Genomic DNA, 24,813 nt, shown 5'->3' with positions numbered 1-24,813 from the left:
GTTACGTTTACCACCAAATTTAACTACGTACACAATGTTGCCAATTTAAGAACATGATTTTGGTCTATGGTGTCGTTAGAAGGAGAAGTTTGTTTCTTTTTCTCTCTACCTCCTTCGTTCTGAACATTACTGAGAGATAGCATCATTGTTACTCTCATCTATTGCAATAATTTTTCCCTGGACCACCAATTTGCTTGGACGACATTTCTACATGGAAGATTAAGACAGATCTCACAAGCGATCTCCAGTTACTAACAGTGTGGTCATCAAAATTGTGTGTCCATTTTATCTCGAACTCAAATCTTCTCGCATTTTCTTGTTTCATCATGACCGAATGGATTTATCTCTTCGGTATTGATGTTTCTACTCGGTCATGGCTTTTATGACAGTTTTTGTCTCGTAATATTGATAGACGATAATATAATTAATGCGGTGAATAATTTCATGGCCCCTAAAATTTTTTTTTTTCGTAAAAGGCTAGGTATTTTGTCTAGGCTACAAATAGAACTGCAACGCGGTCATAATTATGTACTTAATGCTTTGGTGAACAATAACCGGAAATTTACTTTCCGTTATTTAAATGATATTCCGTGAACCACACCTTTTTCCTCTTTATTTCGTTGTCATAACCTACTTTAAGATCTTACTACATAAGCATTTTCTTTTTGTGCGTTCAAAACATCGTCGTTGTACTGCATAAATCTTGCACTTTAATAGAGTGATTTATTTAAGAATATAGTCGCGAATTTTACTTCCACCATTTCGATTGTCTTCTGTTTAACACGGCTCGGTACGGCCCGGTGACTAGTGGCCAGAGAGTAACGTCGACTATCGACATTGCACTGCCGTGGGTATTATCCAGTTGTTCCGAATCATATAACCATTTTACACATATTAAACTACCGAAAAACGAACCAAAATTTAATTCTTTGTCAAAATTCGGTGTACAGACTCCCCTTAAAAGACTTGGAATTAAACTTAGTTAGAAAATTTGAAACAAGGTGGCTGGTTTTAGACACAAAAGCACATGCAAAAGGAGAGGAGGGGATTAACTGTAGTTCCATCATGTCTGTAACTTCTTATAATTAGGCCTGAGAAATATACGCCGTTATACTACCAGTGCGCTTCGTGCGCCTCTAACTTTGAGTACTTCTCAGAGTTGGGTGAGTTAACGCGGTGTCTTTCGTTCGTTTGAACTCATGCTTATCATCACGGTAAGTTAGTCCTCAGAATTTGGGTGGTTGAAAGCCACTGCTTTGACTTCCAAACACAACTATCTGCTAAGGAAAAATTTAAAGACACAATTTTCTTTCTTAAAGAAAAATTGCACTATTTTAAAGACATTTTATTTTCTGTTTGTAGAAAATACACCTAATATAACATTGACAAGTATCAGCGTTTTTATTTCACTATGTTGATATGATAGCGTATTACGTTTTTGTATTACATAATTTTTCATTTCATCATTACTTGTTGTTAGAAAACACAGCCTTACATATAGAAAAACCTCGTTCCACTTCTGCAGAAACAATGAGGACATATTTTAAATATTTTACACAAGCATTATCTATCTCAAAATCTGTATCATTATTATAAATTCCTCATTTGAAATTGTCAGAAATTTTACATAGAGATAAATATCCATAATATTTACCCAGTATTTTTTCACCTCCTTTGCTACATTTTTCCTGTTTCGTATTCCAAATTACTCGTATTCATTTAATATTAATATTAGAGGAGAAAATTTCGCTCCAGGAACGGGGATCGAACCCGGGTCCTTGGTTCTACGTACCAAGAGCTCTCACCATTGAGTTACGCCGAAGTCCAATCCATAGCACCGGATCGAACTCCCCTCCTCCAGTTTTTTCCCTTTGTGGCCTGACTCCAAGTTGGGCATGTATGTTGACATTTTATTAAGTCAACTGCCATTATACAAGGAGCGCACTCAGTTGAGTGACTTGATGGCCGGGATTCCACAGTAATGTGCACAGTAATCTGTACAGAAATATGCACTGTTTCTAGAAGAATTTACTAAAGATTATTATTTTTTTGGTCCTACAGAATATAGGTCTGTTATGGTAACAATTAATACTAGAGGAGAAAAATTTGCTCCAGCTCGGGGTTCGAACCCGGGTCCTTGGTTCTACGTACCAAGCGCTCTCACCACTGAGCTACGCCGAATTCCAATCCACAGCACCGGATCGAACTCCCCTCCTCCAGTGTTTTTCTCTTTGTGGCCTGACTCAAAGTTGGGCATGTATGTAGACATTTATATTAAGTCAACTGCCATTGTACAAGGAGCGCACTCAGTTGAGTGACTTGGTGGCCGGGATTCCACAGTAATGTGCACAGTAATCTGTACAGAAATATGCACTGTTGCTACAGGAATTTACTAGAGATTCGTATTCGGTTTCGTCACAGTATCATTGACTACATGTTATTTTGTTTTTGTAGAAAGTACACCTAACATGACATTGACAAGTATCAGCCTTTTTATTTCACTATGTTAATATGATAGCGTATTACGTTTTTGTTTTACATATTTTTTTATTTCATATATTGTAGCAGTGAATAACAAATCTCATTTTCAAATTTTCAAAGGAGAATGATTACATGTTCCCAGAAAACACAGCCTTACATGTAAAAAAACTTCGTTTCACTTCTGCAGGGAACAATCAGGACATATTTCAAATATTTTACACAAGCATTATCTATCTCAAAATCTGATCATTATTATAAATTCCCTCATTTGAAATTGTCAGTAATTTTACATAGAGCTAAATATCCATAATATGTACCCAGTATTATTTTTCATCTCGTTTGCTACATTTTTTCCTGTTTCGTGTTCCAAACTACTCGTATTCAGTTTCGTCACAATATCATTGACTACATGTTATTTTGTTTTTGTATAAAATACACATAATATGACATTGACAAGCATCAGTCTTGTTATTTCACTATGTTAATATGATAGTGTATTACGCTTTTGTTTTACATAATTTTTCATTTCATATATTGTCGCAGTGAATAACAAACCACATTTTCAAATTTTCAAATTTTCAAAACACAATGATTGCCTGTTGCTAGAAAAAAGCCTTGTATCTTGAGAAACTTGTTTCCACTTCTGTAGAAACAATGAGGACATATTTGAAATATTTTACACAAGCATTATTTATCAGATTTTTTGTATTCGACAGATATTGGACAAGAAATGGGAGTATAAGGGTACAGTACATCAATTATTCATAGATTTAAAAAAGACATGACTGGGTTAAGAGATAAGTTTTATATAATATTCTTATCGAATTTGATATTCCCAAGAAACTAGTTCGATTAATTAAAATGTGTCTCAGTGAAACTTACAGCAGAGTCCGTATAGGCCAGTTTCTATCTGATGCTTTTCCAATTCGCTGTAGGCTAAAGCAATGAGATGCACTATCACCTTTACTTTTTAACTTCGCTCTAGAATATGCCATTAGGAAAGTTCAGGACAACAGACAAGGTTTGGAATTGAACGGGTTACATCAGCTTCTTGTCTATGCCGATGACGTGAATATGTTAGGATAAAATCCACAAACGATTAGGGAAAACACGGGAAATTTTACTTGAAGCAAGTAAAGCGGTAGGTTTGGAAATAATACCGAAAAGACAAAGTATATGATTATGTCTCGTGACGAGAATATTCTACGAAATGAAAACATAAAAATTGGAGATTTATCCTTCGAAGAGGCTGAAAAATTCAAGTACCTGGGAGCTACAGTAACAAATATAAATGATACTCGGGAGGAAATTAAACACAGAATAAATATTGGAAATGCTTATTATCATTCTGTTGAGAAGCTGTTATCATCCAGTCTGCTGTCAAAAAATCTAAAAGTTAGAATTTATAAAACAGTTATATTACCGGTTGTTCTGTATGGTTGTGAAACTTGGACTCTCACTTTGAGAGAGCAACATAGGTTAAGGGTTTTTGAGAATAAGGTTTTTGGGAAAATATTTGGGGCTAAGAGGGATGAAGTTACAGGAAAATGGAGAAAGTTACACAACACAGAATTGCACGCATTGTTTTCTTCAACTGACATAGTTCTTCTTCTTCTTCTTCTTTTTCTTCTGCCTGACGCCTGACAAGTGTTAGGCCGCAAGGTTTATTACGGTCTCATATAAAATTTTCACGCCATCTCTTAGCAGGACGACCCACAGATCTTTGGCCATGTGGTATATAATCATAAATTACTCATTCTTTCCAAATGATGTTTCCAATTAGACTGATATTCAACAATGTAATCTAAAACTGGTTGAGTTTTTAGTTCCTTTAAAATTTCACAGTTTCTTTTCAGATCCCTGACATAGTTAGGAACATTAAATCCAGACGTTTGAGATGGGCAGGGCATGTAGTACGTATGGGCGAATCCAGAAATGCTTATAGAGTGTTAGTTAGGAGACCAGAGGGAAAAAGATCTTTGGGGAGGCCGAAACTTAGATGGAAGGATAATATTAAAATGAATTTGAGGGATGTGGGATATAATGATAGAGAGTACATTAATCTTGCACAACATAGGGGCTGATGGCGGGATTTTGTGAGGGCGGCAATGAACCTGCGGGTTCCTTAAAAGCTATTTATATGTAATTAAGTAAGCATTATTTATCTCAATATCTGTACCATCATTACAAAATTTCTCATTTGAAATTAAGTCACAAATTTCGTCCTCGGCATCTTGCTGTTATTCTTCTTTACAGACGTTGAATGTTACCTGTTACGAATAGCAGTATTGGGTCGTAATGTAACCGATCAACTAAAGTTCACTGCTGAACGAAACACACTGAAATTTCCCACCCCAACGAAATTACGTATCGATACCTAAACTCAGAGGCGCATGAAGCACAATATAACGGCATACATTCTTAGCCCTAGTTATAAGCACAGTCTACTGGATGTTCATTTCAAAGTGTGTCATGACGTCACTGTTGTGAGTCAGCGATTTGAAGCTAGTTTCGGCTTTTATGTCAGAGAAGTTGCATATTAATCAAGGCGTTCAATCAGAACTTGAGAACGTGTACAGTATAACTTGAACGTCGTAGCAACAGATGGCTATCTGTAAAGTTTGTGTGCTACCATAACCTCTTTCGAACTGTGTTTTGAGCGGGCAAGTCGTACGCAGGGTATTTGTTATCATCGGTTGCGTGCGGCAACATTCCACAACACAAATCAAATGCTCCGTGTTCATGTTGACTGTCGAAGTTAATGTCAACAGATACGTAAGTAATCGTCTTAACCCTCTCCCCATATCCCGACATCAGTAAGAAAATAACTCACCTCAGTAAGCATTTCCAAACAGTTCACATTCCTGCCACTTCAGGCGTTACGTCCGTATCGGTAAGTACTCTTCAGAATGAACGCCGCACTTGCTAGGCAACTTCTCTGGCACATAGGTAATACGTTTCTGCGGAAGTGTAGGAAGATTGAATTCCCTAGGCTCATCGACTAGCGACATGACGGCATACAGCGAGCCATCACACACTTTGAACTGAACACGCAGTAGTATATAAGTCACGAAGCTTTGAGGGTACTAGGAACAATTGACTGTGCCGGTACAATTTCGCATTGTCTGTAATGAGGCGATATTAGCGATCCTAGTGGTTAGCAACTATCTATGGTTACATATTTACTACGTATTGAGCTTCGTGATTGTATATACTAGACTGTGTTATAAGTTTACAAAAATTAAAACATACAATTTCGAATTAAATTACTAAGGATTCTTAAGACGTAAAAATATAAAATAACATATGTCAACGAAGTAACAAGGAATTGTACGAGATATTGAAATCCAGGATCATTGCTTTCGTGCCGCCTCTGATCTGGGTCGTATACAACGGTTGGAAAATAATATCATGTTTGTAAATATAACTTCTACTTCCAAATAATCTCACTGACTCTATTACACCCCATCAGAAATCAGGATTAAATTTCCTTTTCAGTTTGATGCTTAATTTGATTCCCCTGTTTAGAGTACTTGGAATATTTTATATGAGCTTCGGATCCTGTGTCCGTTTTTGGAAGCCACGCACAGTGCTTAACTCGGTTCCAATAGCATCTGTTGTAAATACGTGATCAATACAACATATTTCTATATGGATTTTGAAAAGAAGATTAAATTTCCTATGTCTGTACTGAAGCCCGGCGGTTTGGAAAATATCGAGGGCATCAAGTGCACATAAAACTCAATGCCCGGCGTCCTTACTTCCACTCCAAATTACTCTGATAAGCCAGACTCCGGCATAGAACCGTTCAGAAAAAGTCCACTGACTTTATCCTTTAAACTCATATGGAATTGAATCTAGTATCACGTAACAGAACATGAAATGGCGGCTTTATTTTGCATCATTCGAGTCTAAGTTCAATAATGCCTCTCATGTATGAAAATAAGGTCATTAGTAATGATAATTAATATTTTAACTTGTTTAAGGCATTGAGACGTTATTAATGAAGGTTTTTATAATACCCAAACTGCAATAATCCTTAAATCCCTCTCAGTCGCGTCTGTGGCGTCTTTTATCCATGTGGCCTGGTTTCGATCCCCGACCTGGTCGTGTTAGAGTTTGTGGTGGAAAAATTAGACGTTGCAGAGGATTCCTCTTGGGGTATTCCCGTTTTCCTCTATTATTCCATCAGTACGCTCTATCTCCCCCTATTTCATCTATCATCCGCATTACTGTAGTTCAGTGGTACTCACTAGAAATTAGAGAATAGCCAGAAGTAGGAAACGGTAATTTGCATTTCACAGTATTATTTTTTTTTCAAAGTAACAGACCTAACATATATTACTGGTATTTTGAAGTTGAAGGGCTGACTCCTTCTGCAAAATCATATCAATACGAGCAGTTTCATTTGTTGTTTTATTTCACTTGTAGGCCTAATCTGTTTTGCATTTTGAAATTTAGAAAATAATATCACATGCAGCTGCAATGACCTCCTTAATGAGGTCCGAATCTGTAAATAACTTAATTTCGGCTACGTGGTACAAACTTTCGTTTTCATATAGATTGGAATACATTATTTTCTACTCAGACATTAAGAATAATTTTAACATTTCCAATTTGTCTATCCTTGAATCAGAATGTTTTGGATACTTGTTATCAAAATTTCACTGCACGCTATTGTAATATCTATGAAGATGAAAACATTTATAACTCATTATTATATTAAGACATAATTAACACATGAGACATGTCACTATCTTCTTTAAAAAAAAAAACAAATACTTGTAGTTTTTGAACACCTTCACTGGCAGTAGATCCTCTACTGATGCAAAGTAACCAAAGTTTTATATAGTTGCACATTATTGTTGTTATTATTTAGTCAACTGTCCGAAGACAGGTCTGAACCTCACAAATGTTACCAAGAAGGCACCAATTATGAGGCAACTAGGCCAGGAGATAATGGGGTAGGTGATGAGTTTCTTTCCCCCTCCAGTGCATATATCGCCGACTAGCTACATATTTCACTAGTCAGACTTCAGATGCATACAAACAATTGTTCTTCCTCTGACACATATCGTCATTCAGTACGTTTTCAGCACAAAAGCACGCTGTAGATGGGAGTACTGCATGTTTGCGATATTACAGCGAACTACATACGTTCTGCAATAATAGCCAATATCAATATCAACACTGGGCGACAATCGTGCCAAGGGACCCAGAACCACAGAGATGATAATATTCCATTTCAGGTTTATATTAACTCCCAAAGAGAAACCATAACTCATAAAATGGTGAAGATTTATATGAACTGCCTTGTACATCTATGAGGGACGGTGTATCACTTCCAGAGGTATGATACCCTATATATATTAGAAGAATGGAGGGGAATGCGTAGTGTGGCGTAAGATGGGGCGGGTTAAGCCATACAGCGCAATCGGCACGCAACTCATTCCATTACGGGTGCACAAAAAGCTTCTTAGGTTGTTGTGCATAGGGATGCTCTATGTAACTCCTGATAAATAACTCTATATCTCTATCCACTGAATGTGTTAATAGTTTAATTATTTGTGATGTGAATATGTCTTTAAGCTTGAGCCATCCCAGAAAGTCGAAGAACACATATTTTGGGTAGTACTGCCACGTCTATAATGAAATTTATAAACTACATAACATATTCCAATGAAGTAAACGGTGATCGACAGACCAAAGATCAATGTATCAAACGTAACCTTGAGTTGGAGTAGTTGACGTCATCCAGCGATACCCGGAAGGGGGGCATTTCAGGCACGAATTGGCAGCCGAGGCAGTGTAACTCGAGAATACTAAGTGTCAGAACGTTCGCAGTGATGTTGAACGATTCTTAACTAATCAGGATACAATCTCAACTGAGCAACAATCAAGAGTCGAGAAGTTAAATTGGAAACATTCTCGACTGACAAGTGAAGAGAGAAAATTGACAGTGTCGATATAGCCTATGTGCAATGCAAATGGGAGCGAGCGTACAAGCAACAGGTAGCAAACGATAGAGCACGATAGTTGCTATAGCAATCGACATGTTTACTCTCAGTGCCTACAAGATGGCTACTCCCTTGAGTTCCTGCACGGCAAAGACATACCGGGTTTCCAGGGTGTCTGAAAAGAAGAGAAGTGGATTATCACTACTGACGTTTACCGTAACAGATGTTCTATTAGCATAAAACGTGCGGTTGTGTTTCGGATACAGCGTACCCCGATTTTTTTCCACATTTTCTACAGCTATCATCAATATTGTCATTCGCATTATGGATATATTATTTGTAATGTCGCATGTTTATTGTAGTTCCTACCTTTGTGAACACTAGCAATACTAAAGCGTCGATTATAAATGTTTTATTATTTAATTTATACAGTAATAATAATAATAATAATAATAATAATAGTAATGGCTTTATTTAACCTGGCAGAGTTAAAACCATAAGGTCTTCTCTTACACTCAACCAGGATTAAAACTTGTTAACATAGTTGAACATACAACTGGATCGGATACTGATACGATTTAGGTACATAATGAGATCAAAAGTAGTAGTTACATAAAAATTTACGTCATAAAATAAAAATAAACATAGTGGAATACATATTAATGTTGTTAGAATCAAATACAAATCACACAAAAACAGAAGCCGATAATTCAATAAAAAATGTACATAGTAAAAATAAAAATAAACGCATTGGAATACATATTAGTATTAGATTACAAGTAAGTAGGATTGACATAATTAAACCAGAAACTGACATTTGAATAAAATTTACACAATAAAAAATATACTAATAATAAAAAATAATGATAAAAAACATAGTGGGATACATATTGGTGTTAAGTGATAAATAAACAGGATTTACATATTTACACAATAAAAATAAGAAACAAAAGATGAAAATAAATACAATAGAATACATTGCATTAAATATTTGCAACGCGTCAGGTCTGGCAACGTGAAGTAGCAACAGTGAAAGATGAAGAGTAAAGAGATGATGTGTGCAGTGGTATTTCTAGCGTGTTGTCACATTGTGACGGAGTATTTAAGTTAAGATAGCGAGAAAGGTTCTGGAATCGGACAAATATGTAAGAAGGAGCAGAGGTGTGCAAAATTCGATATCGGATCTACTGTGTTTTGCTTTTATTTTCGTCACAATATCTCCGTTCTAATACATTTGGTGTTTTTGTTGTTTGCAACAAAGGTTTCTGACGTTTAGTTTTGATAACTCTCATAATAGTCTATGTCCCAATAGTGTTTGTTTGCGGAACGGTATTCTGACTGACCATAATGCGTTGATTTTTTACTAATTCATTTACGTTTCAAAGCCATTTTCTGGTTATTCGTTTTACGTGTTTTATGCGTTTGATGATGTAGGCTACTGCCTCAGTGCTAAAGCTGAACTCTAATCGAATACGAAGTCATTTTTTATAGTTAGGAACATTAAATCCAAACGGTTGAGACGGACAGAGTATGTAGCACGTATAGGTGGATCTAGAAATGCATATAGAATGTTAGTTGGGATACCTGAGGACAAAACATCTTTGGGGAGGCCGAGACGTAGATAATATTAATATGGATTTTAGGGAGGTAGGCTATGATGCAAGGGACTGGATTAATCTTGCTCAGGATAGGGATCTATGGCAAGTTTATGTGAGGGCGGCAGTAAACCTCCAGGTTGCTTAAAGATCATTTTTAAGTAAGTAAGACATGCATTTGCTTGTTTTCGCAGCCTTAGAAATGATATATATTTTTGCTTTGGGCGGAGAGAATTTTAATAGATGTTCATTATTTAATTAATGGATTTAACAATATTTCCGTTCTCGTTCTCGTTGTCGTTTCCATTCCCGGTTTATTGTAAACCAGCCTTAAGGAGTCGCGGATGACAAGGAGGTGGTTGTATTCTGTGACAGTCAAGGTCCAAGTTCTCCGTACTGTAGTTCTGCGTCAAAAAGTGTAATTGAGTAATGTATGTCAGATTGGAAAATTGTAGCGTCGAAAATTAATTACTTACTTACTGGCTTTTAAGGAACCCGGAGGTTCATTGCCGTCCTCACATAAGCCCGCCATTGGTCCATATCCTGAGCTAGATTACTCCATTCTCTATCATCATATCCCACCTCCCTCAAATCCATTTTAATATTATCTTCCCATCTACGTCTCGGCCTCCCCAAAGGTCTTTTTCCCTCCGGCCTCCCAACTAACACTCTATATGCATTTCTGGATTCGCCCATACGTGCTACATGCCCTGACCATCTCAAACGTCTGGATTTAATGTTCCTAATTATGTCAGGTGAAGAATTCAATGCGTGCAGTTCTGTGTCGAAAATTACTATGAAATTAAATTTCATTAATAAAATTCTTCACATAATGTCATATAATTATTGAATCTAGCTTAAGTTTCATTTCTGCTAATAAAATGAACTTCCAATCTCATATTTCAATTACTTACTAGAAGAAGGGAAGTAATCTTAAGGTTGGTTTACAATAAACCAGGAACGGAAACGACAACGAGAATAAAAACGCAAATAGTGTTAAAATAAATGTATTTAAATGTGAGCATTCACAATAGTTAATTGTGAATGCTCACATATAAATTCATTTATTTTAACAATATTTCCGTTCTCGTTCTCGTTTCCGTTCCAGGTTTATTGCGGACCAGCCTTTACTCCCGTGCACTTAATGATACCGGTTAATTATGTTGATTCAATAACTCACATTTTTCATATAACAATCCATTTTTCAAGTTGCCCTGAGTGGAGTTCCTGCTTTAGAAATATTATACTTACAATGACGAAATATGTTTAATCTGAGAATTAATATAGCTAGTAAACTGCTCCGTCGATTTAGTAGAATGCGTTTCAGTCTAAAAAAAGCAGAAAACAGTACAACGTGGTCTGTTGTGACGAGAATCCAAGCCCCCGCATACCGGTAAGGCACCTTGTCACAAACACTTTCACGTCTGAGTATTTCTGACAAAGTAAATATTATTCAACGCCTTAAAAACGGCACAAAATGTTAAGGATATTGCTGTAGAATGTAAGGTGATTTTTATTTATTTTTATTCATTCATTCTTTCATTCATTCATTCATTATTTACTTATTTATTTGTTTATTTATTAGTTTACTTATTTTTCATTTATTCATATATTCATTCATTCATTTATTATTGTATTTTCTTTATATATACCTAGGATATATATATATATATATATATATATATATATATATATATAGCCTATATAGAAGTGTTAATTCATTATACAGAGTGTTTCAAACTTTCAGGGATGATGGCGAAGGGCACTGTATCAATTTGAGATAAGGAACCATGGTCCGGAAATGACTGAGTCGAAAGTTATAAGTAAAAATAGTTGAGTGGAAATGGAATTGAAATTTGGCACCACGTGCCCTTCTTCCCTTAACTTTCGGAACAGTCGTGGAAAAATGATAAGGGCCGGATGTCTCCTAAGTGGGTACCTGGCCCGATACAATCTGTGAGCTTGTCTACTGTTCCCATTGGCTCATCCTTATTCGAAAATCAGGTCTGCTTATTCCGCTCTCGTGTACTCCTCCATTTCACTAGGACTGATCGACTGGACACTGCAACTTGTACACATACACTGCTGTCTACAGACGTGCATATCAGGACCGACCATGTCCGTTATACATTACGCTATCTGCATTGCTTTAGTGTAGTTTTCTGTTCCCACCCCTAGACAGCGCATTGGATGAATTACTGTAAGTAGACAACGTAAACAACGTCGATGAATACAGTATGTGTACGATGTAGAGATAAAGACACATAAATAAGGTGTACAGAGGAATAAAATTATTTCATTTCCACAGAACTATTTTTGCTTGTAACTTTCGACTCGGTCATTTTCGGACTAGGGTTCCTTATCTCAAATTGATACATGTGCCCTTCGCCATCATCCCTGAAAGTTTGTAACACCAGCTCGGAAACACCCTGTATGTGTATATATGTATATACATAATAGGAGATAAAATTAATTTTCATCAACGTTGTTTCAGATTCGCTTTTTTATAATGAATTAAAAAGTCTTACTGTATCGACGGAGCAGTGTAAAATGAAATCAACTTTAGTCTGTAAAAATGTTCTACGTAATATTCCAACTCCGTGGTGATTAATAAATATCTTAACCGTTCACAATAACGAATCCTCTTTTTATGGTCGGTAAATTCACCTCGTACACTTTAAGTACCTTGTATGCTTGTTAGTTCTTAGCGGTCTCATGTGCCGTAAAAACCTGAGATGTTAAGTCTGTTGCTCCAGTTAGCTTATTGATGTATAAGGAGTGAAGAACACTCTACTCGAAATATCTAAAGAAAAAAATTCGTGTAGAGTAGCTGGGAGCATTATGCACTAAATTTATACAGGGACATCATTTTATTTTTACTTCAATTTTTATTCTACCTGAGTTTTTGAATGTACTTCACTCCCACCCCTTCTACTAAGGAAGTTCCAACTCCACACAGAACCAAGACCGCAGATAGTAAGCAGTACTGAGTTACTGAGTATAGTACGTTCCAGAAATATGTTCGCAATTTCCAGTGACGAAAGAGCTTTCAATATTGAATCATATTTTCGCACAGGTACTGTCCGTTTGCCTACGTCGCATCCCGATTTCCCCCACCTACTTCTGCTCGCCCCTCTGTAAAAGCTGGGCTGTCTTAGCTCTTTTATGAAAACATTAATTTCTCTTAGGAATTGGACGTTTACGTAATATTATACAGCTGTTTAATTTAACTTAAATAAAAGAGCCTCGTTAAGTAATTAACTGTCACTTGATTTCCTCCCTTTCTACAATCCTGCGGCATAACCACTTGGACGGACAGTAGGTAGCATGTCTGAGTAATTTTACATTTTCGGGTCGGGCAGAAGTGAAGATTGAATTCATAGTACGTACAGTAGGTACAGAATTATTTCAACATGAGTTACTAGTACGAAGGACGAAACTGGCAATTGGAATTAGATGCAATAGTCTATAGTGCGATAATATGCACAAAAGAACTGAAGCTTGTATCGAAATGAACGGCCACCATTTTCAAAATTGTGTTTAAATATTCATATTATGATTATTTTTCAATTTAACTTCTTTCTCTATATTGTACGCTAATGTGCTGTAGACAGTATAATATACACTGCATAATGAATACGTTCGCATGGATAACTCACTTCGTGAATAAAAACACTTATTCTTAATACAGTACTGTACTTTGATTAAAGAAAAACCTAATGAAAATGATCAAACTCAAAATCGCGATATTTCCTAGTTTACGTAAATGGATGAACTACTTTTCTTCCATCCTATACCTAGTAGAGTGATTTGTGTTTTACGCCAGCATCATCGAACTCCAGTCTTGGAGGGGGGAGCAAGCGGTGTTTCCGGTTCTCTAAAGGTATAGACAGGGTAATATTAAAAATGTTAGTAAAAATAAAATGATGTCCCTGTATTATGGCTTGTATCGTGGTACAGTACAGTGAAATATTTTACTACTAATGAGGCCTCTTTTAGACAAATCTTCATAAAATTCTTCTTTGTCTCTTTCAGAATAGTAAACCCATATCTCTCTAAAAAGTGTCAAAAACTAGAGACATACTGCAGATGTATTTTATAATTAGGCTTGTACAATAGTGGAAAAAAAACCGGACTGACCCTTGTAGCTGATTTCAGAGCCTTGTTCACTTCAGAGCACGATAGACTGGTAACTAAGACTTTCGTGGTTTGAATCCTGCCTGGGAAAGAAACTTTTTTTTTGTTCCTTTTTCACATTTATTCCCAATACTTTTCGATTGCTGCGATATTTTACTACTTAATTAACTTATTATTCCCAGAACTTGAATTTTACCAGCAATCGAAAAGTATTGGGAATAAATTTGAATAAGAAATAAAAAAAGTTTCCTTCCCAGGCAGGATTCGAACCTCGAAAGTCTTAGTTACCAGTCTATCGTGCTCTGGAGTGAACAAGGCTCTGAAATTAGCTACAAGATTCGGTCCGGTTTTTTTTTTTTTTGCCACTACTGTACGTTTTACACATTTAACAATCCCAGTTCCTTTTATTACGTTAAGAACGGTATCACTTATAGGCCCAATCCTTTTCATGAACTATTATTCGAAAGGCTAGAAAAGTGGTGTTATTTCATATGCATTAAAATAAAAACTCTGTTTTCATTCCTGAAGGCCATTATTTATACGAGTATATATATTTTACTTCATTAAATGAAATGTATAAATCAGGCTCCGCCAAGTCGAGTCAAGATCGCGAGAGGGCGTACAGGCCTGCTTACGGCTTCCACTGCGGGCAGTACACTTGTACACTGCAGTCTATCAGTGGTGGAACCTATCGAGGTCGCTTGGGGGCACCGGTGCACTGCATTTTGCACCAGGAATATTTATGTGCTAAAACATGAACCTTAGCAATGTAATGGATGTTGTTATGCGAACAATTAATTTCATAAGGTCTAAAGGACTCAATCACGGGGACTTCAGGGCACTGCTTGATGGTATTAACAGTATGGGGATTTACTTTACCATACCGAGGTAAGGTGGTGAATTCGAAAAATTCTGGAACGTTTCCTCGCACTTAGAAATGAAACTGCCTTATTTATGGAAGTACATGGGAAACCTGTTAGAAGCCTTGGACATGAAAGAATATATAAGAATAATGCAACAATTGTGAGAAGTTTCGAACGTAGATTTGAGGATATTAGAGATCTTGAACAACAATTTAAGATATTTGCAATATCTTTTTCAGTGAGTGTCCTGGATATTCCTGCTGAACTACAATTAGAAATACTTGATTTACAAAGCGATATTGAGCTAAAGGATAAGTATCAAAACAAAAAGTATTAACCATTTCTATACTTGTTTTCCACGAGAAAGGTTTCCTAAACAGTACAATCTTGCTGCAAGAACGTTGTAAATGTTCGGGACAACCTACGTATGCGAAACACTGTTTTGTTTAATGAAGTTTACAAAGTCACGTCACAGAAACAACTAAGTGATGAACAATTGAAAGCATGTTTGCGATTGGCTGGTACTAAAACAATAGCTCCGAGAATTAAATAGCTGCATACTAACAGAAAACTGCAAAAATCGCAGCGGATCTCTGATGTTTAAGAAAAAGTACTATTATTAGAGAATTGTATTTGAATAACAACGTTTGTACTGTTGTTTTATTTTGTTAATTGAATTGTATAGCAATGAGAAGAAGACAAACAGTATATTAATCTGTATAAAAGTGTATATTTTGTTTTGTTTCATTATTGTGCAAACATGCAAAAATTTGTTTCGTATATAGTTAACTGTACAAAATTGTATAGAGTACTGTTTTTCAGTATAGTGCAATTAACAGTGAAAGCGTGCTTCAATTAAAAGCTGAAATTATTTTACATTCTTATCACAAATTTGGTTCACATACAAGTTCTTAGCTCCGCCACTGTGGAAGCAGCTACCCTTGCCCGCAGCCGTACGTCAGGGCTTGAGGGTTTGTACGTACGCACGAGAGTGTAGTCACTTGACGGTCCCTGGTATAAATGTTATACATTTATGTCAATTAATTACAAATAGTTTTTTCAGTAAGTTATTTTACGACGCTTTATCAACTACTATGATTATCTAGCGTCTGAGTGAGATGAAGGTGATAATACTAGCGAGATGAATCCAGGGTCAAACACCGAAAGTTACTCAAAATTTGTTCTTAATGATTGAGGAAAAACCTTGGAAAAAACCTCAACCAGGTAACTTCTCTCAACCAGGATTTGAATTCGGGCCCGCTCGTTTTACGATCAGGCATGCTAACCATTACTCCGCATCGGTGGACGGTACAAATAGTTAACTTTATAGAAATTTATATAACATCACTGTTAGATATAGTTTAAGATTTTATTTTTTCCTAGCTTTTTCACCTTACGAGGTTGTCGTTTCTGAATTACACAGCCTACGGTTGTTCTATTCTCCTACTTGTAAGTCCTTCTCGTCTATTACTTGGTGAATTCATATATGTTTCCCGTGCTAAGGCGGGTCTACCTCTTCCCCTCTCTCCAGCGGGAGACCAATCTATTATTCCCTTTGGCCACCTGTACTCTGACATTCTTTGGACGTGTTCATACCATTCTAGTGTTCTATTATCTAAAATTTTTGTAATTGATGAAGTAACGCTCATTCTGTTCCAGATTACTTCGTTTCTTACTTTGTCCTCCGTTGTAAGTTGTAGTTGTATAAAAGTTGCAGATTTATCCTTCGAAGAGGTGCAAAAATTCAAATATCTTGGAGCAACAGTAACAAATATAAATAATAATGATGATTTATTTAACCTGGCAGAGTTAAGGCCATACGGCCTTCTCTAACACTCAACCAGGAGTAAAAACTGCGTTATAGAAACACTACAAATTTACAAAGTACACACAAAACTGAATAAGATAATAATAATAAAATGTAAACAACAAGTAAGAAGAAATCAGACATAATATCTACAGGAAGCGTGAAAAACCGGGTAAGTCCACTTTTTGTGAAATATGAGTTATTAGCATGTATCGATTCCCAGTGCCGAGTTTTATAACGTGAAAAACCGGGGAAGTCTAATACCAATTAGTATAGATGCTACAGCATGGTGAAATAACGGGTAGAACAGAAATTGATGCAAAATTGTTGGTAAGTCGACTAAGCTCGTTATTCACCTGCCAAGTACGAACGAGCAAAAGCATGTAAGTCTAATCACATCACTATTCGTTTGTCAAGTCTTCATTTTGGTTGCGTGAAAAACCGGGTAAGTCGAATTACTTAGTTATTATAGACCTTACAGTTTCGTATCAAGAAAGGAGCAGTGCGGTAAGTTGATTTGCTCTCTTCTTCACGTCCGCATAATTTCTTCCGTGTCGAGTTACCAAACATTTTGCTTATCAGTTTGCAATAAGGAAAAGGGAATCAATAATAGAAACAATAAGAACAACCATATTCGGAAAGAGAACGTCAACAATATGGATCGGAATTAAGTTTCAGGCATTACTTTTTTCTTGTTTTAGTAGCAGACAGGCGCGAACCAAGATATTTCTGTACCCACAACAATCACAAGCCCGCCAAATCATAACTGCCTTGTGAATGAGCTGTGAGTTGAACATTTATCGTACAGTATGGTTTAATGTCACACAATAGCAAAGTGAACTGTGGTTCGACTTACACAATGTCACATCGGCACGTCTTCTTGTTAATCTAAGTTTAAAAAATACTCACAGTGATAACAGTTGTTTTGAAGATGCTAAGAGAAGGAAGATAACTTATCCTCAGGAAATTGCTGATCACAGTGGTAATGGTAAGTGATATTGTTTCTAACACTGTTGACAGCTTGACACAGTATTTATCTCATATGCTACTTTCTTGGTACTTTAATTCAGCGGTACCCAACCTGTGTCTCACGGACACCAGGAGTCCGTGATAGATTCAAAAGCGATTCCCAAGCCAAGATGTATTTTCAAAAGTATTTTAATTATTAAGCCTAACTTTAACTTTTTCTATTGCTTTTCTCAGCTTCTTGGAATATTTATTTGTTATGCACCACTCTGTTACAGAGTTCACCAAAAATGCTTCCGGCTATAAGTTAAGCATTTTAAAATGAACCGAATTCGAGTATGAATGTTAAGGTGTCCGTGACACTCAAAAAGTTGGAAACTCCGCTTTAATCGACTGTTGTTCAATATGCGGCTCATGGGCAACTTGTAAGCATAAAGACATTTAAAAGACAAAACATAACTTAAAATCCGAATAAAGCAAAAAATAGTTACAAATTATCAGGTGTATGTTCGACATTCATTCTATCATTGCTGTAAAAAACATTGAAATCATGAGCTGATATGAAAGTAAACATATGGAGGACTGTGCGTTACAACTTTAGGACCCTTATTTTTAGGTACATTTCCACTGGCTCCTGCACAAAAATCATGCAGTGAAGATCAACTAAACATATTTGGACCAGATGTAAATGAGTGTACTAAGCTTGTAGATTTCGATTCCGATGATAGTGTAAAAGATCCAGACTACCACCCTGATGAAGACATAGCAAACAATCAATTTTACACCGCAATGGCTGAGAGTGAGGAGGAAGAAAATTCTGAAGACACGAATGTATTCAACAACGATCAGGACCAGCAGTCCGAAAATTCTGAGCCAGATGCTGCTGTTCAGAAGAAAAGGACTATGAAGGACAGACAAATTAACAAGGAATTGAGGAATAAAGGAAAATCCTATGTTTCAGAAAAAGGGAAGGAAGTGAAAGCAAGGGAAATGCTTCCCCTTAAACCATGCCGAATGAAGTGTCTGGAAAAGTTTATGGAAGAAGATCGCCAAAAGTGTTTTGAGGAATATTGGGCTATTGGTAATCATGATAACAGGGTGAGATATATTTCCTCAGCGATAACAATTAGTAAACCAAAGACTCATCGTGTGGTTGAAGACAATGCCAAGTTAAGGGAAATAGTTTGTAAATATGAAATTATAATTCAAGGCAATAATCAGGCCATCTGCAGGGAATGCTTTCGCAGAACATTTGGGGAAACAACCGGTTTCACTGAACGGGTAACTAGTAAGAAGAAGGAATCGTTTTCTGGAATTATTGCGCCTGATGGCAGAGGAAAGTTTGCTCCTGCAAACAAAACAAAAATGGAAGATTTACAGTCTGCAGAAAGTCATATTCTCTCCTTCCCTAGCTATGAGAGTCATTATTGCCGAAATAGAAATTCTAAGCCGTTTTTGTCCCTCTGATCTTAATATATAAAAAATGTATGATTTGTACAAAGACTGTACTAAAAATCCTGTTTCACTGAAAATTTATTCTAGATGATTCCATGAACTTGATCTAGAATTCAAAAAACCTAAACAAGACACTTGTCACAAATGTGATGTACTGAAAATGAAGATCAACACTTTGCAGGAGAAACTAGGGACTCTGCAACACAAGAACGAGATACCCACCACAAGGCTGCGGAGGAGTCATATGAAGCCAAGAGACATGATAAGGAAGTGGCTCAGAAAGATGACAGAAAAGCTGTGTTACTCTTTGATTTGCAGCAGTGCCTACCGACACCTTACCTTATAACATCAGTTTCCTTTTATAAAAGGCAATTATGGACATTCAATCTGACAGGCCATAATCTAGTCACCAACGAAGCTACATGTTTTATGTGGAATGAAACCACGTCTGGAAGAGGGGCTAATCAAATAGGTTCCTGTCTCTATCAGTTTATTTTGCAGTTGCCAGATCATGTAGAAGAGATCACATTTTATTCTGACTCTTGCGGGGGACAGAACAAAAACAGCAGCTATGTTTTCTTTTGTTATTGACAAGAGGCCTAACAATCGTGAAATTCACCACAAGATTTTGGTGAGTGGGCATACTCATATGGAGTGCGATGCAGACCATGCAGCTATTGAGAGAGAAAAGAAGAGGACAGGGATGAAAATAAACCATCCAAATGATTGGTATCAGCTCGTGAGGTCTTGCAAACGTAAGAAGCCATTCAAAGTATTTGTGATGGAGGGACAACATTTTCTAGACTTCAATTCCTTGACGAAAACAAGTGGGCCCTACCTAATGAAGAAAGTTGATACAGAAGGTAATAAATTTCTGTGGACCAGCACTCACTGGCTGAAATACACTCGAGACAGCGAAAATATTTTTCGAGAGTTCTCTCTCCGTGTAAGAATCTTTCCGAGAACTATCTATCCGTAGACGTGGCAAAAGTACATTACCCACATCACTGCCTATGATTCATGAGGGTCCTGTTTCTGTCAGTGCTGAAAAGAAGAAGGATATCTTGGAACTTTTACCACTAATCGACAATGCCTTCCATGACTTCTACAAGAACTTGAAAGTTGACAACATATCCAATATTGACCCGGATTTGGAGGAACTGGATGCAGATGCGTAACATCTGTAATAACATGTGTAATAACAAAAGGTTTTGTAAATGTCTTATGAAACATTATTGTATTATGCCAAAGTTCTTATACTGTATTATTCAATATTTTGAAAAGTAGTGAAATAATAATTAAAATGGATGTTTATGTATATATGTAAATAATGTTTTTTTTAATTTGTACATAAATATGTAAGTCCCTGTAAGAATTTAACAATAGACGAGAAAAACCGGGTAAGTCACTTTAAGCCAAGAATCTTTAGTGATAGATAACTGTAAACATTTCCTTTTGAGAGCCCGTATGTGAATACATATTTATGCAGGATTTCAATTCCCCAAATTAATTACACGATTTAGGAGAGTCTTGTGAACTTTGTTTTCTTCCTCCTTTAAAATTTACTTTTGGAGACTTACCCGGTTTTTCACGCTTTCTGTAGATATATAACATACAGAAAGAAAGAAAAAAAAAAGCATAATAAAATGTCAACAGCAGGTCAAAAATAAATGAGGCCTACAAAGTATAAAAAAATAAGAATTATTGATAATAATAATAATAATAAATAGAATAGTAATGATAACAATAATGATAATAACAATATTAATAATAATAATAATAAATAAAATAATAATAATAACAGGCCTAATAGCAATAATAATACTAATAGTAGTAATACAATAGTGCAGTACAAAGCATACAATGAATACAATATTTTTAAGTATACACAGTAAGGAAAATTATGTTTATATATAGCTCAACTTATCACATTAGAGATATACCATTATCGGAAAATATGAGAACAAAAATATAAAATAAGTTAAATATCACTAGAACATAAAAAAAAAAAAAATTGTGAATACGTGGAAACATGCAATACAACACTTGTCATAATAGTAAGTAAATGACATTCGAGAGGAAATTAAACGCAGAATAAATATGGGAAATGCCTGTTATTATTCGGTTGATAAGCTTTTGTCATCTAGTCTGCTGTCAAAAAATCTGAAAGTTAGAATTTATAAAACAGTTATATTACCGGTTGTTCTGTATGGCTGTGAAACTTGGACTCTCACTTGGAGAGAGGAACAGAGATTGAGGGTTTTTGAGAATAAGGTTCTTAGGAAAATATTTGGGGCTAAAAGGGATGAAGTTACAGGAGAATGGAGAAAGTTACACAACGCAGAGCTGCACGCATTATATCCTCCACCTGACATAATTAGGAACATTAAATCCAGACGTTTGAGATGGGCAGGGCATGTAGCACGTATGGGCGAATCCAGAAATGCATATAGAATGTTAGTTGGGAGGCCAAAGGGGAAAAGACATTTGGGGAGGCCGAGACGTAGATGGGAAGATAATATTAAAATGGATTTGAGGGAGGTGGGATATGATGATAGAGACTGGATTAATCTTGCTCAGGATAGGGACCGATGGCGGGCTTATGTGAGGGCGGCAATGAACCTCCGGGTTCCTTAAAAGCCAGTAAGTAAGTAAGTAAGTAAGCAAGCACAGATCATTTTAGAATATTTGCAAGAAAAACTCATCCATATCTGCAATGCTTTTCGAGTAATAATTTGAAAGGCAAGACGTTATAACCTCGGTTCAACCTGACAGCGGGAAAGTTTATCGCTTATTTCCCGCAAATTATGTTTTTAAGTTCCAATTCCTTGATAACTCAAAAACTATATAACGTACAGCTACTTACTTACTTACTTACAAATGGTTTTTAAGGAACCCGCAGGTTCATTGCCGCTCTCACATAAGGCCGCCATCGGTGCCTATCATGTGCAAGATTAATCCACTCTCTATCATCATATCTCACCTCCCTCAAATCCATTTTAATATTATCCTCCCATCTATGTCTCGGCCTCCCCAAAGGTCTTTTTCCCCCAGGTCTCCCAACCAAGACTCTATAAACATTTCTGGATTCGCCCATACGTGCTACATGCCCTGCCTATCTCAAACGTGTAGATTTAATGTTCCTAATTATGTCAAGTGAAGAATACAATGCGTGCAGTTCTTCGATGTGTAACTTTCTCCATTCTCCTGTAACTTCATCAGTTGTAACAGCTACTTATAAGCATTTTCAACATGTTTGTTTGTTTCAATATACAATTTCTTGAACCCTATTTTACCCGAAAGTACATTAGGGTTATAGTTATAGCCTGAGTTTATATTATTATAATGAGAATTCTTTTGAAGCGGGTAACCCAGTCTTGCTACTTAAAATTAACACATATCTACTACATTAATTTGAATTATTTACAAGTTCTTAAATATGTTTTAACTTGTTTGTGCATGTTATAGTTACATCATTATGCAAAATCATTTCAGTCTCTTGAATACTTCTTCTTATAAAAAAGCACTTTCAAATTCTTAAAAGAAAAGGATGTATTACTTTTAACACAAAGTTAGAAATACTATTTATTGAGGTATGGAGTTCAAAGAGCATTATATATTTTTCAATTTATACACATCAAAACTTTAAGACAGCTCGATTACATGCAATTGGCAATATGGGCATTTAAAAGAAACTGTTTTAATAACCCGTCATGTCTTCTCTGGTTCTGACAAGTGCCTGGATGGATCTTCGCATGCTCTCGATCAGGTTGTCGAGGCGTTGCTCATCTAGACGATCCCATTCCTGGATCGCAGCCTCTCTGAACTCATGGGGGTTTGAAAATGTGGTTGACAACGGCGAATGGCATTCTTTATCTGGGCCCAAGCATGTTCTATGGGATTCATATCCGGTAAGTAAGCAGGCTATTGCATACGAGTTATCCAAGCGGCCTGAATTCGTTCATTTACGTACCTTCTTCGTTGTGGCTTTCATCATGAAAGATAAAATCTTCACCAAAATGTTCCCTACAGGGGATAACAAGACTTTGGACAATCTGTCTCAAATATTTCACTGCAATCATATTGCCTGTCATGGGCACTAGGAGTGTTCGTAAGCCATGCATTATGCCTGCCCAAAACATGATAATTCCACATCCCTGCCTGTAGTATTCTACGGGATGGCGGGCACGGGCTGCATAACGAGGTACCCTCCAGATTCGAACCCTCCCTAAATCAGGTCTTAGACAAATCCTTGTCTCATCTGTTGCTTTAACATAAGTCATATCGCGACAATCTGCACATTTAAAGGACACAACTAGAATTATTAAAAAAAAATATCATCATAGTACACTGCTCTCTTAAATTTTCTTCTTAGTAGATTATTTTACGACGCTTTATCAACATCTTAGGTTATTTAGCGTCTGAATGAGATGAAGGTGCTAATGCCGGTGAAATGAGTCCGGGGTCCAGCACCGAACGTTACCCAGCATTTGCTGAGGGAAAACCCCAGAAAAAATCTCAACCAGGTAACTTGCCCAGACCGGGAATCGAACCCGGACCACCTGGTTTCGCAGCCAGACGCGCTGACCGTTACTCCACAGGTGTGGACTTTCTTAAATTTACTGAGTATATTGGGATTTCAATCAATGGATTTTCCAAAACAAAGTGTGAAATGTTTCATATAAAACTATTTTTATCTCGAAAAGGAAGCAGAAACGAGTAAAATTGTATTAAACTTTTTGTTTTGAAATATATAAAAAAATAAACTCCTGAAATTAATGAGATTACTTACGGTTCACTCTGTATATAATATATATTATATGTGTATGTGTGTGTCTATATATAATTTAATGATGATTTGCGCATACAAAACACTTATTGTATTTATGACATGAATATAATCCTTTAACAAATATGCACTTTTTACTAACGGTAGTGTCCACACCTGTGGAGTAACGGTCAGCGCGTCTAGCCGCGAAACCAGGTGGTCCGGGTTCGAATCCCGGTCGGGGCAAGTTACCTGGTTGAGATTTTTTCCGGGGTTTTCCCTCAACCCAATACGAGCAAATGCTCGGTACTGGACCTCGGATTCATTTCTCCGGCATTATCACCTTCAACTCATTCAGACGCTAAATAACCTGAGATGTTGATAGGCTACAGCGTCGTAAAATAACCCAATAAAAATTAATAAAAAAACTAACGGTAGTGACGAAAATTGCCTTATCCAACTGTAGTGTGGGGACTTTCACGAAGTGTTATAACATTGAAGAGTTCACTGCAAGAATGATGGATGTCACTTTCTTGTCGAAAATGAACCAAGACTGTCAATGCATAGCTTAAGACATATAGAATGTACACAGAGAGTTATATGGCATTAACACTGATAGTCATTGTCCAGTAATGATCGGAAAATCACAGTTAAGCTTTGAGCGCTAAGCATTTCAAACTTTCAATTGCTTCTCCTGCAAAATGTATTCTAAATGACATCCATCATTCTCGCAGTGGATTTATCAATTCGAAACGAAATGTAGAAAATTATTTCTCATTTAATA

Source organism: Periplaneta americana, chromosome 14 (genome assembly GCF_040183065.1).
Source record: "Periplaneta americana isolate PAMFEO1 chromosome 14, P.americana_PAMFEO1_priV1, whole genome shotgun sequence".
Taxonomy (NCBI): Eukaryota; Metazoa; Arthropoda; class Insecta; order Blattodea; family Blattidae; genus Periplaneta; species Periplaneta americana.
The sequence above is the reverse complement of the archived record's forward strand: the minus strand, read 5'-3'. Positions refer to the sequence as shown.